This window comes from Antechinus flavipes, chromosome 2 (assembly GCF_016432865.1).
Source record: "Antechinus flavipes isolate AdamAnt ecotype Samford, QLD, Australia chromosome 2, AdamAnt_v2, whole genome shotgun sequence".
Lineage (NCBI taxonomy): Eukaryota > Metazoa > Chordata > Mammalia > Dasyuromorphia > Dasyuridae > Antechinus > Antechinus flavipes.
The window spans coordinates 261,044,803-261,054,157 of NC_067399.1; the positions used below are offsets into that span (position 1 = coordinate 261,044,803).

At 37.1% G+C, this 9,355-nt stretch overlaps 4 non-coding genes across 4 annotated transcripts; 1 reads left to right on the plus strand and 3 right to left on the minus strand.

The window, feature by feature from the left end:
- Nucleotides 1-931: 931 nt before the first annotated feature.
- TRNAT-UGU (transfer RNA threonine (anticodon UGU)) lies at nt 932-1,004 on the minus strand. Its single transcript has one exon. It is a non-coding gene; the product is annotated as a tRNA-Thr (tRNA).
- Nucleotides 1,005-1,863: 859 nt separating this feature from the next.
- TRNAP-CGG (transfer RNA proline (anticodon CGG)) lies at nt 1,864-1,935 on the minus strand. The gene has a single exon. It is a non-coding gene; the product is annotated as a tRNA-Pro (tRNA).
- Nucleotides 1,936-7,390: 5,455 nt separating this feature from the next.
- TRNAL-AAG (transfer RNA leucine (anticodon AAG)) lies at nt 7,391-7,472 on the minus strand. The gene has a single exon. It is a non-coding gene; the product is annotated as a tRNA-Leu (tRNA).
- Nucleotides 7,473-8,539: 1,067 nt separating this feature from the next.
- Nucleotides 8,540-8,611, plus strand: TRNAP-AGG (transfer RNA proline (anticodon AGG)). The gene has a single exon. It is a non-coding gene; the product is annotated as a tRNA-Pro (tRNA).
- Nucleotides 8,612-9,355: the final 744 nt, after the last annotated feature.

The following is a 9,355-nucleotide window of genomic DNA, read 5'->3' on the forward strand; positions in this document are numbered from 1 at the left end:
CAGTCACACTTTAAATACTTTGTGGATCTCTAGGTAACTAAGAATCTATCTTCCAATGAAAGCGTTTTCTCCAGTCTCCCTCGCTACAACATATGTCAGAAAGTGGGAGAGTTTTACGAAGGTCTTATTTAGAGATAAGGCCAAGCTCCCTCAGCACTACGTAGCATCTTTGTATTGGTTAGGAACAGTAAGATTTTTGGAGAGCTGTTCGGAAGCTAGGGAAAGACGAGTTCTCTGAGGAGAGTAATAGGAGCAGGAAGGAAAAAAGAGAAGAAAAAGGAGCCTTTGTGACTTTTGCTCGCTATCCCTAAGATCTCTACCCCTAATTTTGCGACTCGTGAAATAATTATCGGAAAGACGAAATGCAGACACGGAAGTGGCTTGACATGGAGCTTCTTCCGGGGCTTGGAGAGGGGCGGAGTTTGAAGACTGCGTCCTTTCCCATCTTGCTTTCAGATCTGGAGGTGACCCCTCCTCAAACCAAAACGGGCCTTACCTCTGTATTATAAGGGCGAATACTTACATTTTGTTCTTTCGCGCCCGCTCCTGACGGACACCATTCCAGAAGCGGTGTCTCCAGCTGAGCTAAAGCTTCTAGAGCCCTTCCATATCTCAGATTATGCAATCCACAGCCGCACCCTTCCCGGGACTAACTAGATCGATTAAAAACTACCGATTTCTATTGCAAAAACCGCTTTCCTCCTGTCGTGGGCGCTTTTGTAGTTGTGAACCTGATTTAAGGAATTCTGCTGAGTACAGTTTGTAAAGGCAAGGGCAGTTTCTGTACTTGGTAAATTCGCTTTTGTCGAGTCAGACAACGAACCTTAAATTAAATGTGATAAGGAAGGATATAATGTATAACCAGGATACTCTAGTTGAAAAAAAAGATACGAGTTGGTTTCAAACTGAAGTTGAAAAATATTGCTAACTCAGGCCCCAGCGAGATTTGAACTCGCGACCCCTGGTTTACAAGACCAGTGCTCTAACCCCTGAGCTATGGAGCCAGGTATAGCAAGATTCTTAATTTGTGCCTAGAAGACATCTCTCTTCCTTTTCGTCTTCCAGCTAAATGAATTATTTGGTTTTTTTTTTTTCTAATTACTAATTTTCTAAATGTTTAAGTCTCAGATGGAGAGAAAAAGGAAAATCTGAGTCTGAGTCTTTGGCTTGGAGATAAAGAAGAAATTTATTTTCAATTGTGGCATTTCATAGACATCAATTCCCAAAGAATTCTTTTCTTCAAGTAACTAGATAGTGCAGAGCATAACATGATGGGCCGGGAATTGGGAAAAACAAATTCAAATCCGACTTCAGACCTTACTTGATGTAGAAAAACCTCCATTTTCTCAGATGCTAAATAGTGCCTCACATGGTTGTTATGGAGATTAAATAAGCTATTTTTTAAAGCGCTAAGTACAACGCTTGGCGTATAGCAAATGCTTAACAAATTCCCCTTTTTCCAAGTTTCTTAGTACTTAATTGCATCCTATCATGGTGTGATGTCAAAGTACTTGAGTATATGAAATTGTATTCCCTCTGGCCTCTGTCCAACTCATCAATGTCCTCACAGAAGTGAACCTAATTGTCGTGGGTCTAGCGCTTACCACTTGCTTTTTGGGCAACACACATTATTTTTTCATTGTTAAGTAGTAGGTATTGTCCTGATGTTTAAAAAAAAAAAAAAAAAACTTCCAAGTATTGGGTCTCGCCCAATATCCAAATTTCACGGTTAGGGAAAGTAGTTTTCGAAGCTGGCAACTGGAGTTTGGTGAGCAGTTCGACAGGAAATTAATTGTAGTCATCTGTCCTTTCTGATATAGAAGTTCAAAGAATAAATGATGATACAAACAATAAAGGAACCCTGGGCTCGTCCGGGATTTGAACCCGGGACCTCTCGCACCCGAAGCGAGAATCATACCCCTAGACCAACGAGCCAGCTACATGGCAAGCTCTCTTTTCGAATTTCATTTAAGGCACTTCTCTTAGGAGGTAGTTTTATTTGTATATATAGTACCGATTTTAATCATATATTTTCCCCTAAATCTCTCAATGCTCTTTTCTTTGATTTAATCTTCCAGCCTCTTCACTTTCAATTATCTACACTTCATTTACATCATTTTATTCTATACATTTTGATCCTTTATTTTCTTACTAACTCCTGCACTATAACAGAAAGAATAATACAGGCATCTGTGTGAGATGAAGTACAATTGTGGGGGAGAGGAGAAGGCAACGATGGCCTCCATTAAATCCAGGAAGGAAAACCCTTTTGCCAGATTAATTCATCTTTCCAAACCTGACACAAACTTTGTCCAACACAAAGACAAAGGTAATTCAGGATCTCAATGCTTTTCTCGAGGGTGTGATATTCGTATAACTACCAAGGTTTAGCCAAAGCTATGATTGTACTTATCAGGGCCTACCTGGACTTTTGCATTTATTGGGTGCATTCGGCACTCTTCTCTTGTCTCTTTCAGGATTTGTCTTATACGAACTCTAAAAACTCCACCAATTATTACATATTGGACTCTAACAAGTATAGAACAGATTTCTACCCATTCTCTTTAGGAAAATAGCTAAACGTCATCTATTGCCCTAAAGGAAGTCCGTCTGTGAGAAATCATCTCGACCTAGGAACTTTCAAATAAGGGAAAGAGGGATAAAACACACCTCTTTGTAAAACATGGGTTTTGTTTTTGTTTTTATTAGAATTCAGTAAATTTGATAGATGTTCAATGTGCTCAATGTAAAGTCTTTAATTAGTCCACGGTTATTAGAACTGGATTTGGTTATGTTGTTTCTAGTTAAAATTACATATCCCATCCACTTTTTTCTATCATATATTGCTTGAATCTTTACATACACAATGCCCTTTTTATTGGAGGAATCCAGTGATTATTGTAGGAAGTCCAGGAGATGACTTTCTGGACATACTTTCAAGAAATTTATCAGGACTTGAAAATAACTGGTGTTTCTTCTCAGATTGACTAAGATGACAGGAAAAGATAATGACGACTGTTGGAGGGGATGTGGGAAAACTGGGACACTGATACATTGTTGCTGGAATTGTGAACGGATCCAACCATTCTGGAGAGCAATTTGGAACTATGATCAAAAAGTTATCAAACTGTGCATACCCTTTGATCCAGCAGTATTACTACTGGGCTTATACCCAAAGAGAGCTTTAAAAAGGGAAAGGGACCAGTATGTGCAAAAATGTTTGTGGTAGCCTTTTTTGTAGTGGCTAGAAACTGGAAATTGAATGGATGTCCATCAATTGGAGAATGGCTGAATAAATTGTGGTATATGCATGTTATGTAATATAATTTGTTTTATAAGAAATGATCAGCAGGATGATTTCAGAGAGGCCTGGAGAGACTTACATGAACTGATACTGAGTGAAATGTGCAGAACCAGATCATTGTACACAGCAACAATACTATATGATGATCAGTTCTGATGGATGTGGCTCTCTTCAACAATGAGATGATTCAAACCAGTTTGAATTGTTCAGTAATGAAGAGAACCAATTACATCCAGCAAAAGAACTATGGGATATGAGTGTGGACCACAACATAGCACAACCTTTGGTTTTTGTCCACTTGCATTTTTGTTTTCCTTCTCAGGTTATTTTTACCTTATTTCTAAGTCCGATTTTTCTTGTGCAGCAAAATAACAGTATGGATATGTTTACATATATTGTGTTTAACATATACTTTAACATATTTAACATGTATTGGTCTACCTGCCATCTAGGGGAGGAGGTGGGGGGAAAAGGGGAAAAGTTGGAACAGGTTCTGCAAGGGTCAATGATGAAATGCATTTGTGTTGTATTGTAAATAAAAAGCTATATAAAAATTAATAATAAAAACATATGTGTGCATATGCATATGCATATGCATATGTGTTTACATATATATTTATTTTCTTATTAATAAAGTTAAAGCTATTAATATTTTTAAAAGAAAATGAATAGTGTTTGATATGATAGGGAGGCTTTTAGAAAAAGTCATTAAGTTCAGGCTTCCCAAAATTAGAGGATAAAGACTGATAAAGGTGGGAAATAATCATGAGAGAGGACCATTGTGGTGGTTTCAGTGTGTTCCAAAGGAAAAAAAAAAAAAAAACCATAGAGCAATGGGTTGTGACTGTAACAGGAACTTTCCTCTGGGTTCAGGGATTACTTTTAAAGTACAGACACCAACTTAGCAAATTTCTTAACAACTCAAAGTTCATTGAGCAAAATGCCTGGCACAGAATAGGCCTTGCATAAATGCCAAGTTAACCTGATCTATAGTTTTTCTTCCTACCTGTCTTTTCATGTCAGTAACTCTGGGGAATGAAGGTTAGAGAATGGGGAACAGAACAAATTCTCAAAATTCTTATCTGTCTAAATCTGTTTGTTAATGGTTGCTTTGCCCCACATTATGATAAAGAAATTTTGACTGATGAGTCAAATTAAAAATGTTAAATTCTCATTTCATATTCTTAAGTTGTTTTTATGGTCTATATAAAAATTCTACTTTCCTATGAAGTTAATTTCCCCATTTCCTATAAAATCAATCTTTTCCCTAAAGAAAGGGAAAAAAGGATTGAATCTTGGCAGGAATGGTTATTATAATAATAGCATTTTATATCTATTTTTAATATATCTGTCCCCCAAGATTAGGGTTGGGTTTTTATACTTTGTGTTAATTGATCAATAAATCAACAATTATGTAAATACCTACAATGTATCAGGTTCTGTGATGAGCAGTAGTTAAGTCTTTATGCAAATAAAATAAATAAAAACAGCCCTACCTCAAATTCACAGTCTTCGGAGGAAAACAATATATGCACTTTAACATATTTGCAACATATACAAAGCTTTTATAATGAAATTCTATGAGGAGAAATAAGAATGTTAAGAAGAAAACTGGGTTTCCAGGCAGGACAATGGGTTCTGTTTGGATGAAGTTGGGCTTGAGATGCTGGCATGACATTCAGTTAGAAATGTTCCATTAGCAGCTATCTGGTAATGCAGAATTGGAGCTCAGGAGAGAAAGTACTGTTAGATATGGGAACCATCTGTGTAGGAATGATTACTGAATTCATAGAAGCTAATTAAATTATCAAAACAGAGAGAAGAATTAGATCAGACATTGGAATTGAGCTCATAGTTGAGAAAATAGGAAGGAAAGAAGGAAGGAAGGAAGGAAGGAAGGAAGGAAGGAAGGAAGGAAGGAAGGAAGGAAGGAAGGAAGGAAGGAAGGAAGGAAGGAAGGAAGGAAGGAAGGAAAACCATGGGAGCCTTTTTTTTTTAAAGGGGAAAAAAACAGAAAAAAAGGAAGTGAACATAACATGTGTTGATTTACATTCAATCTCCTCAATTCTTTTTCTGGTTGCAGATGATATTTTCTGTCCAAAGTCTATTGGGATCAATTTGGAGAGAAATGAATATCGAGCTTGACAGTTAAGAGACAGTTTTAGGCTGTATTATAAGGTTATGATACCTCTCATAGGGGCTTGTGAATTAAATGCCAGCAAGTGCAAGCAACCAGTTTGGAGTATAAATGGATTTTTCTAGAATTTGGCAAGAAAGATAAAAGAGATAGTGATAGTATAAGGGGAAGGTATGAAAGGATATTCAAAGGGAGGGAGGAAGGGAGGGAGAGGAAGAGGAAGAGGGAGAGGGAAAGGGACTGAAAGAATATTCTGTGGAAGTAATCTTATTCTATAGTTTGATAGACCATGATATAAAATGGAGTCTGCTATTCTCACATTCTTTCTTCTCCCCTTCCCTTCCCTTCTCTCTACCCCTCAAAAAAGGGAGAAAAGAAAATTCTGATTTGACAAAGTATCTCAATTATTATTTAATTTAACTATTCTTCTTTCTTCTTTAAAATGTGAGTCTCTTGGTGACTGAACTGTTTTCTAATTATCTTCATACTATCAGCATTTGGAAGTTCTTGGCACATAGTAAGCTCTTAATAATTAATGTTTGTTGATTGGTTTGGTGTTTTAAATATTTATTAAATCTTCGAACCTTGCTTTAAAAGATTTCAACTTTTTACCTTAAGTGGGAAATTAGAGGAAATTAGTAAGGTAATGACAGACAGAAAATGAATCAGTGTTTAAAAAAAAAAAAAACAAGGGGAAGGAAGAGTCACATCAAAATAGCTGTTAGATCTCTCTTAGTAGTCAGCCTTGGATTATTAGTCCCTGAATACTGAGTTTGAAGAGTTCTTGATGCTTTCCCCAAAATACTTCTGATAACTTTTTTTTTGATTTAAACACACATTATGTTACTTTAACCAAAATTAATTGTAAAATTATAATCGACGTCAGGATTCTAGCAATAAATTTGTCATTACCCCCCACCCCCACCCCCTTTGTGGTGAATTCTTTTCCTGAGACATTTTCCTTTCAGAGGTTCACTGAGATCAGGAAATTAACAAGAATGGTTTTGATGGAATAGGGAGTATTAAAGATTCTGTAAATTCTCTAATATAAACTTTTTTTAAAATAGTATTCCGTCAGCTTCCAAGGCTAGCTTTAAGAAGCAGATAGTTTTCATGAGTTGCTCTGATCAATGTTTGTCAAACTTCCAGTGATGAAATTTTTTTATCCAATTCTAGTTTTTCCCATTTAAAACTTGGTAAAGATACTGTTTGAATGGTAAAACTCCTTTGAATGGTAAAACTCCGGAATGTTCAAGATACACAGAAGATATAAATATTTTATCTTTTAACAGCTTTTTAATTTTTCCAAATGCAAAAGATAATTTTCATCATTCACCTTCACAAAATCTAGTTACACATTTTTCTCCCTTCTTCCTCCTTCAATTCCTTCCTTTGACAGCAAGCAATCCAATATAGGTTAAACATGAGCAATTCTTCTAAATATATTTCCATATTCTTCATGCTGAGCAAAAAAAAAAAAATCACATCAAAAGATGAAAGAAAAACACGAGAAAGGAAAAAACACATAAGCAAAATAAACAACAGCAACAACAAGGTGAAAACATTATGCTTCAATCCACATTCAGTCTCTATAGTTCTCTGCCTTGATATAAATGACTCTTTCCAAACCAAATCTATTGGAATTGCCTTGAATCACTCCATTGTTGCAAAAAGCCCAGTCCATCCCAGTTGATTATCATATAATCTTGTAGCTGTGTACAATGTTCTCTTGTTCTACTCCATTCAGCATCAGTTCATGTAAGTCTCTCAGGGTTTTTCTGAAATTACCTTGCTCGTCATTTCTTATAGAACCATAACATTCCATTATTTTTATATACCATAACTCATTCACCTATTACCTCAACTGATGGGCATCCACTCATTTTCTAATTTCTCACTAAAAGATATTAACTGAAAATTGCAGATTGATTGAGTAGCTCAAAAAGCTGTGGCAGCGGTGGGATTCGAACCCACGCCCCCGAAGAGACTGGAGCCTTAATCCAGCGCCTTAGACCGCTCGGCCACGCTACCAACCGCAAAACCTTAAAAAAAAGCCCGAAAAAGTTGATCGTTCTGTTTTTGGCTATATGGTTAGATGTGTTAGTTGTTTGTAATTGCATTGTCATTTCTTTTTCCATAATAAAGGGAATTTGAAAGAGCTGAATTGGACTTGTTTAGAAATTTCAGTTAGATGGAGAGAACTGTATAAGGACTGTTCTAACGAAGACATATTTAGCTTCTTTGTCTTAGAAGTGGGAAATGAGGGATAAGAAATAAACGGGGTTGAAAAGAAATGGGGAAGAAAGAAGATGAAAATGAGGTAAAATGAAGGATGGAAAGAGGAAAAATATATTGAGAGCAGAGAGGGGCGGTACGATTATGAAGAGGGTGGGTAGGATAACAAAGATGGCGGGAAGGAAGACTGGGGAGAGAAAACTGGGAAAGGAAGGAAGACTGATGAGAGAAGGAGGAGGACAATGGGGTAAGAGGAAAGAGGAAAAATCGAAGAAGAAGAGAGGAGGACACATGGCAGGAAGGGGAAGGACAGAGTGGGGAGAGAGGAAGAAGTAAGTAATATCTTCTTGTCTCGTACTCTTGTGGGACACAGTCGGAATGAGAGAAGAAAAGAAGCACAGACCCAAATCAAAATGAGGCACACAAAGGGTGGCATCTCCTATATCCATAACCGGGAGTGAAAAAGACTTACAAGGTCATTTCCTATATCCCTAGGCCTTCAGATAGAGCAATAACTTAACCACTGCAGACACAGTAAAGTATTTCTTGCTTTAAAACACCTCTAAACGTTGCACAGACACAGGCTCTCCTCTTCCCTCATTGGACATTCCCAAAGATCCCTCTCTTTTCCTCATATCTCTAATTTTCGATCATATTTCAACGCTGTAATTTTGCCCCAGTTCAAAGATACAGGAGAAAATCTTCATTAGTAATTCAAGTTTGAAAATGTACATTTATTTATAGCGTCCAGCAGGTGGCTCCGGATTCCCAACTGTTGCTTAAAAAAAAAAAGTACGAAAAAGTTTGACGTGGCTGAAATTTTCTTTCCAGAAGTAAAGGAATCCTAGGGTCCCTGTGTAGATGGCTCGTTGGTCTAGGGGTATGATTCTCGCTTAGGGTGCGAGAGGTCCCGGGTTCAAATCCCGGACGAGCCCTTTTTCTTTCCTAACCAGTCTGCCCATACGGACTTTTGGTTTTCTGTTTTCATATACAAAAAAGAGAAACATTTCAGTCCAACAAAATCCTGATACCACTTTAAAGTTGTAAGAGTGTTTTACGTACATTATTTCATTTGATAGACGCGACAAACCTGAAAAGTAGGTATTATCAACCCATTCTTCCGATGAGAAAATTGAGATTCAGAATTTTACTACGTAGACCTACTGATAATCTAAAGTCAACATCTTCTCTGAAAGGAACCTATCTTTTTTTATCCTGCATGCTTTATATGAAATAGATTACCTCTCTAATAGGATATAGGAGAGAATAGGAAAGACCCCTGACTTCCAATAACTCTGCAGGGATAGGGGATGCCTCCTTTCCTCCTAAGAATCATAGGATTCTTAGGCTTAAAGTTAATCAATCATTCGACAAGCATTTATTGAGATATCCAGGAACTGTACTAGGAGTTGAAGATATAGACGAGGAGACAGATAGACAGACAGACAGACACACACACACACACACAGAGAGAGAGAGACAGAGGCAGAAAGGGAGAGGGAGGGAGGGAGGAAAAGAAAGAGGGAAGAAAAAAGGAAGGGAAAAAGAAAGAATTGCTACACTTTGAGATAGAGGTGAGAAGAAACGTGTGTATCCGATATATTTGTGCAAAGACTGGGGAGATAGGTGGAATGTCAGAAATGAGGAGGAGAAAATGCATAGTTTGGCTGAACCAAAGA